We start from the raw sequence: 6968 nt of genomic DNA, 5'->3' as shown, positions 1-6968 counted from the left end.
CTGTGGTCTCTAGGGATCTCCTGGGACTTTATGCCACCGAGTTCTGGCTCTGGGTGGAAGTGGTGATGCCTGCAGCTGGGTAACGGAGAGCAGAGGCTGGTGCTGTTATGTTGGAGGTTGGGGAAAAGCTCACTGAAGCTGGGGGTCTGACCGTCATCCTTCACCCAGGGTAAACGTGAGTAGCAGTTCAGCTCCTTTTTGGAGCAAGAGAGCTGAGTCAACAGGAGCCACCGCCCAACACACAGGCTACATGCAAGCCCAGTGAGCGGCTGAGCCATCGGGCAGTGGGCATTCGCCGGGGATGGGCTGCAAATGCCGGGGACTCAGGTATTGTTTGGTGAAGCAGCGTGTCTGTGGGCAGGAACAGCCAAGTCAGACAGCTGGAGAAACACTGATAACGTGGCCCTGAGCGAAAGCTAAGAGACCCTTTGGCAGAGTGCTTGCTGGGCTGGGCAGAGGCATGAAACCATGAGCAAAGAAACTGCCTCCTGTTCGATTCCTGCTATTTGCAGGTAACAGGACGTTGGTTCCTTGAAGACTGCATCAAAGAAACACCTGCAATACCTGACTCCAGCATCATTTTCTCCTCCTCGCAGACACAACTTGCAATATCCTGAATGCTGGTGGATGCCTGGCTCAGAAAAGGTAACAGGACTGCCGTTTCCACATGGCGCCATCTCCCTGCTGGAGCAGGGGAGCTGGGAGGTAGCCGCTATTGTGCATTTCACTTCAGATGCAGAATGTCACAGCTGGAGTCACCACGCCCTCTCTCTCCTGGGGGTGTCTGTCCTGTTTGGTTATTGCTTTATGCTGAAAGTTACCTTTTGCTCTTGGTGAACAGAGAAAACCACCAAGAAACCCAGGGATTCAGTTGGGTTTATAAAAGCGACCAAGAGCTCAGAGTCCGTGGCAGAGCCGGGACCAGAATCGAGAATTACAGCGCCCAGTATGCGCTACTCACTGAAACCCTCTCACTCTCTTACTGGCACTGAAACACAGCCGTGTTGGGGCAGGGCTTTCATCTCACTGCTCCTCACACTACCGTGTACTGGCACATAGATACCCAGGTGATGGATGCTGGGGAGATATTGAAGAACATAAGAATGGCCATACGGGGTCAGACCAGAGGTCCATCTAGCCCAGTATCCTGCCTTCCGACAGTGGCCAATGCCAGGCGCCCCGGAGGGAGTGAACAGAACAGAACAATTATTGAGTGAGCCATCCCTGGTGTTCACTCCCAGCTTCAGGCAGTCAGAAGCTAGACAGACACTCAGACGACCGATGCCATAGAGACATTGAAGGCAGACAGAACAAAGCCTGTCATGAAAATCTGCCGTGTGCTTTCTGCCACCTCTCTTGGTGCGGGACGTTCCTCCAAGCCCATTGGAGTAACTTTCCCATCGAGTCTAGAACTCAAGGAAACACGGAGCAGACTGAGGGGTCTGAATGGGCCAAGTTTGCCGAGGTTTCTTGGTACGTGTTTACGGACGACTTCTCAGCCCCCTCCTCACTGCACACACTGGACTGACAGTGCAGCAACGGTACGTTCCTCGCCTGGCTCGCGAGCACCTAGACACTCTAGTTGTGCCACACACAGAATAAAATACTGTCTTTTGTCCCTCTAACCTGCACTGCACATGTTTTATGCACAGCAAAATTCTAACTTAGTTATGACAATTAAATTAAAACCCTTGCTCTTTTGTTAATTAAGGATCCTCTGCTCTGGAGACCTGTGAGACTAAACAGAGGCCAAGTGCTCTGCCTGGAGCCGGCTCGCAGCCTAGGAGCACAGATGGCTCTGGAACCGTGGCAGCCGGGGGTTCACCGAGAGCTCCTCTGAGACACTGCTGTGACTGGGCCCGGGTGGGCTGTACCTCGGCAGGTGAGCTCTTCTCTGACCTGCAGACTGGGTCGGTGCAGGGTGATCAGCTCTGGCGCGAGTGGGACCTGGCTTTTGTAGGTGACAAATCTGAGGAACTGTCACAGATTGAAGTGTCATTAGAGGAGGTTTTGGAATTAATTGATAAATTTAACAGTAGCAAGGCACCAGGACCAGATGGCATTCACCCAAGAGTTCTGAAAGAACCCAACTGTAAAATTGTGGAACTATTAACTATGGTTTGTAACCTGTCCTTTAAATCAGCTTCTGTACCCAATGACTGGAAGATAGCTAATGTAACACTAATGTTTAAAAAGGGCTCCAGAGGTGATCCTGGCAATTACAGACCGGTAAGTCTCACGTCAGTACCGGGCAAATTAGTTGAAACAATAGTAAAGAATAAAAATGTCAGACACATAGAAGAACATAAATTGTTGGGCAAAAGTCTGTAAAGGGAAATCGTGTCTTACTAGTCTATTAGAGTTCTTTGAAGGGATCAACAAACATGTGGACAAGGGGGATCCAGTGGACATGGTGTACTTAGATTTCCAGAAAGCCTTTGACAAGGTCCCTCGCCAAAGGCTCTTACATAAATTAAGTTGTCATGGGATAAGAGGGAAGAACCTTTCATGGATTGAGAACTGGTTAAAAGACAGGGAACAAAGGGTAGGAATAAATGGTAAATGTTCAGAATGGAGAGGGGTAACTAGTGGTGTTCCCCAAGGGTCAGTCCTAGGACCAATCCTATTCAACTTATTCATAAATGATCTGGAGAAATGGTCCCTACAAACATAGTCCTGCCTAGGGCTCACTCGTGAGCTACCTGACAATTGCAACTCTTGAGAATTTGCTGTTCAAGATGGGTCACTACAAAAACTAATTCCCCCCTGCTGATACTCACACCATCTTGTCAAGTGTTTGAAATGAGCCACCTTGATTACATTGGCCTCATTAGCACTACACAAGTGATTTCCACCCCTTCCTGTCAACTGTTGAGACTAGCCCACTTTCACCTTAATTGAATTGGCTCGTTAGCACTGACCCCCCACTTGGTAAGGCAACGCCCATCTTTTCATGTACTGTGTATTTATACCTGCTACTGTTTTTTCCACTCCATGCATCTGATGAAGTGGGTTATAGCCCACAAAAGCTTGTGCCCAAATAAATGTGTTAGTCTCCAAGGTGCCCCAAGGACTCCGTGTTGTTTTTGCTGACACAGACTAACACGCCTGCCACTCAGAGCTTTCTCTGGTGTACTTGGACATGCTAAGTCACCCGGTGTCTCTGCTCCCTGCCTGGGGAACTCCCAAACCAGCTTCCAAGCAGCCACACAAGCTCTGCCAGCACCAATCCCTATTTGCACAGGCACTGCCAGAGGCAATACCTCTCTGCAAACATTTTTACCAGCACAACTGTGCTGAGGTGAGGAGGAGGCAGCGTCGGCGCCATCACCGTGAATTCCCAGCCAGGCTTCTCCAACAGCTGTGACTATTCCCGCAGGCTCACTCAGCAGCGCGCCCTCCCAGAGGGAAAGGCTGGTGCAATTTGCTCACAGCAGGGAGTGAATCACATCTGCCCTTGGTGCTGGCAAGCCCACACCAGGCATTGCACATTTCCAGGGGTGCCTAGAACTCTAGTTCATGGATACAAGCGTTATCACAAACTAGCTGAGCTCCCTGCCAGCGTCCCCGGGGCTGAATCAGCTAGTGCCAGCGTGTGGCACTTTCACTTGCTTGCATTCCCATGGCAGAGCAGGTGTATGTAGTGATGCCCCTTTCTATGGAAGGAACTTGGGGGGAGGGTCTGAGAATCCCCTGGGATCTGTGGGTCACTGGCAGCCAAGGCCCTGAGATGCTGTTTTCAGTCATTGCTACCCCCCAACCCAAGAGTTTAGATTTTACAATGCACCATGCAGTGTGGTGGGTGCAAGGGCTAACACACCTGTGGGGAGACCACCTGCCCATCTCCTCCTTGAACAGCACCCCAAGGGTTTCTTTCCACTGCCTGCTAAATAAAACTACAATCCTCCCACAGCATATCAGGGAAACCCCAGAGCCTGTGAGGTCATGGGAGAATAACCAAGAGAGCCACTCCCACACCTGCCCTCCTAGCTCACTGCTTTTATAGCCTCCTGATAGCCTCACTCACACCAGCTGTGCCCAGCCCAGCCTCCCAGGCCTGGCCCTCTTTCAGCAAGAACAGGAACCTGCAGAGATTCTCTGCTGGGGCAGGGTGTTAACCGTCTCTTTGCCGGTGTGTGCAGAGCCCTCCGCCCAATCCAGGGATGAATCCACTTTGTGGAAATGGAACGGAGAGGCCTGGTCTGAAATAGGTAGAGTAAATCTTGAGCCTGGCTGCGCATTGTTGGCCTGGCCGGTCAGCCGTGCAGGGGAATGCCTGGCCTTTGGGCTCGCCCTGGGCTACCACCCTGTCTGACCCAGGGAACTTGGTCCAGGGGGCTTGGGATGTTCCGTCACACCCTGGCTAGACCCCAGCCTTTTCTCATGCAGCACCCATCGACTGAGCTGTGTTCCTGCTCAGGGCTATCGCAGGCACCCGGGCCGGGCTGGGCTGGGCTGCACAGCGAGGCTGGCGTGGAGGGTGAGAGGTCACTGGAGCCGGAGCAGCTGGGCCGGCCAAGTTACATTGTGCGCTGAGGACAGGGAGGCAGGGCTGGGGGTGCAGTGGGACGCTCCTCTCCAGTCACCCAGGACAGAGCAGGATCAGATGGGCTGCTGGGAACCACAGCACCCTGTGGCCCTGGGGAGGGGGAGGGCTTGCTGGGGCGCTTTGCAGGGGTGCAGCAGAGCCCAGCGACTCGCACCGAGTGCCTCTTTGTTCTCTGATGTCATTGACACTGTCCCCAGTTACGCATCGGCCCCTCCGTCCCGTCCCATAGCCCTGCAGAGTGTCTCCAGCAGCTGGCCTAGGGCCCAGGACAGACCGGGAGAGCAGCTCAAGAAGGGCTGGGTGGGGGTCCCACAGGAGATGGTAGGGAGGGTCCCTGGGAGGGCTGGGCTTGAAGGGAGGGCAGGGCACCCGGACAGACCCACGGAGGGAGGGAAAGCCCACGGCCCATTGCTCACAGACTCCCAGCGCTCGGACTGACTCCGGCATGCATGGCCAGGAAAAGCAGGTGCCCAGGATTTAGAAATTACAGCCCTGCGGAGCGAGGCACCGAGTGGGACAGGCAGTCTGCAGCACTGTGCCATGGGGGGATGGGCCATGCGCGTCTGGCCCGGCCGGGGATGCTCCCTGGGGAGACCTCCAGCTCCGGGGTGGGGGAGCCTTTGCAAGAGGAGACCCCCCCCCCCATGAAGCTTTTTGTTGCTGTAAATGCTGTGGGGCTGGCGCTGTTCTGCAGCTCCAGCCCTTGGCCTGTCTTAGCGGCTCCTCACTCAGTACTTGCTGCTCTTCTGGGGGATGCCGTCTGGCCGGAGTGTCTGTTCATTGTGTAGTTGTGTGTTTCTACCTCGAATAACCCATCCCCAGCTAACTAGCCTCAGCCCGTCCATCCGCACGCTGATACTGTACCGGGCAGACCAGTGCAGGGAATACGGGACTGTTCAGAGCTGGTCACCCCCTTCCTCATCTCCACAGTCGGGCCCTGGTGGCTTATGGTCAGGGAGTTTGGAGAGGCGGCAGAGATCTCGCTGTTAGGGCAGGGACAGGGAGGCAGGGCTCCCGGGCTCTATTCTCATCTTTGCCACTGACCTGGGGCAAAGCCTGAAACTCGGGGCCTACTTCAGTGGTGGGGTAAGCGGGGGCGCCACACCTGTGCCCACGGTCCGTTACCCCGCTGTAAGCGAGCATAATGACATCGCAGGCTCAGTTGCTGAATGGTGGTGAGGCATTAAGGAAGGGAGGCCAGCTAGCCCCGTGGTTAGGGTGCACACCTGGGACCTGGGTTTCATTTCCTTCTCTGCCACAGTCTTCCTGTGGGACCTCGAGCAAGTCTCTTAGTGTCTCTGTGCCCCAGTCCTGATCCGTACTGTGGGGAAAACAACGCTGCCCTCTCTCATGGTGTGTGTGTGTGTGTGTGTGTGTGTGTGTGTGTGTGTGTGTGTGTGTGTGTGTGTGTGTAAATACAGTAAAGACTGTGCAGTGCTCAGGCACTATGGTGAGGGGTGTGTGTGTGTAAGTGCCTTCAATGAACAGAAACACTTTGCGGTTAGGAGTCCGGCCCAGCCGTGAGGGGGTTACAGAGCGTGAGGCTCCTGGTGCTGTCTCCCCTTTAAGTCGAGGTTCAGTCACGGCACTGAGAGAGTGAGGAACCCGCCCTCCTGTCCTGCTGCATCTTGGTTCCCTTTCAGAGCGTCTTGTACCCAGGCTCCCTTCCCCAAGCCCTGTGTGAAATGGAGCGCTGGGTGGGGAAGCCGTTATGTAAGAGGAGCAGAGGTCGGAAAGCCAGGTTCCACTTCTGGCTCTGCCTCCCTGGGGATGACCCTGCACAAGGCACTTGGTCTCTCTGTGACCTGGCTGTAAAATGGAGGCAAATCACTTGGAAATGTCCAGGTTTGTTTACACAGGGCGCTGGGTCTCCGATGGCGGGGGGAGAGCAGGGCAGCGAGTGGCTGGAGTTTGGGGTTCTGGCTCGCTTGGTGGCCAGCAACCCTTGAGCAGAGAAATCACCTCCCCAGCATTAGTTCTCCAGGACACTTTGTCTCTTCCTGCATGTGGGGCTGACGGATCGTGATGTAACATGATCAGTTATGTAACATCATGTGACAGTCACACATGTATAAAGCAGAAATAGGGCAGCAAACTGCCAAGAGCTGAAATGCTTCTCTGATGAACAACACCCCCAGGTTCACCGCTGAATGAACTGTAATCCCGCTGGCTGAATGAACTGCAATCTCTCTGGTTTGCCTGTTTTCATCCTCTGAGTCAAACATCCCCAGAGAATTAGTGGCAGTGTCGGAGGACAGAGCTTTACATTCAGCTATGGTGGAAAAAACACAGTGAATCAAATAGGTAATTTTTGCATCTAGCATCGAACTGTTAGTCAGGAACATTAGGTCAAGGATGATTAATATTAACATGCAGCCCTGTGCTTGCAAGCATCTCGGCAGTTATGCCTGGTGCTGCC

General features: G+C 53.9%; 1 long non-coding RNA gene across 1 annotated transcript; it reads left to right on the top strand.

The window, feature by feature from the left end:
• The first annotated feature begins 651 nt into the window (after positions 1 to 651).
• LOC128842732 (uncharacterized) lies at positions 652 to 3064 on the top strand. Its single transcript, XR_008446100.1, has 2 exons — positions 652 to 1541; positions 1712 to 3064. It is a non-coding gene; the product is annotated as an uncharacterized LOC128842732 (long non-coding RNA).
• Positions 3065 to 6968: the final 3904 nt, after the last annotated feature.

The sequence above is a fragment of the Malaclemys terrapin genome, chromosome 9, assembly GCF_027887155.1.
Source record: "Malaclemys terrapin pileata isolate rMalTer1 chromosome 9, rMalTer1.hap1, whole genome shotgun sequence".
Taxonomy (NCBI): domain Eukaryota; kingdom Metazoa; phylum Chordata; order Testudines; family Emydidae; genus Malaclemys; species Malaclemys terrapin.
Note: the sequence above shows the minus strand (reverse complement) of the source record. Positions and strands in the feature narration are given on the sequence as shown.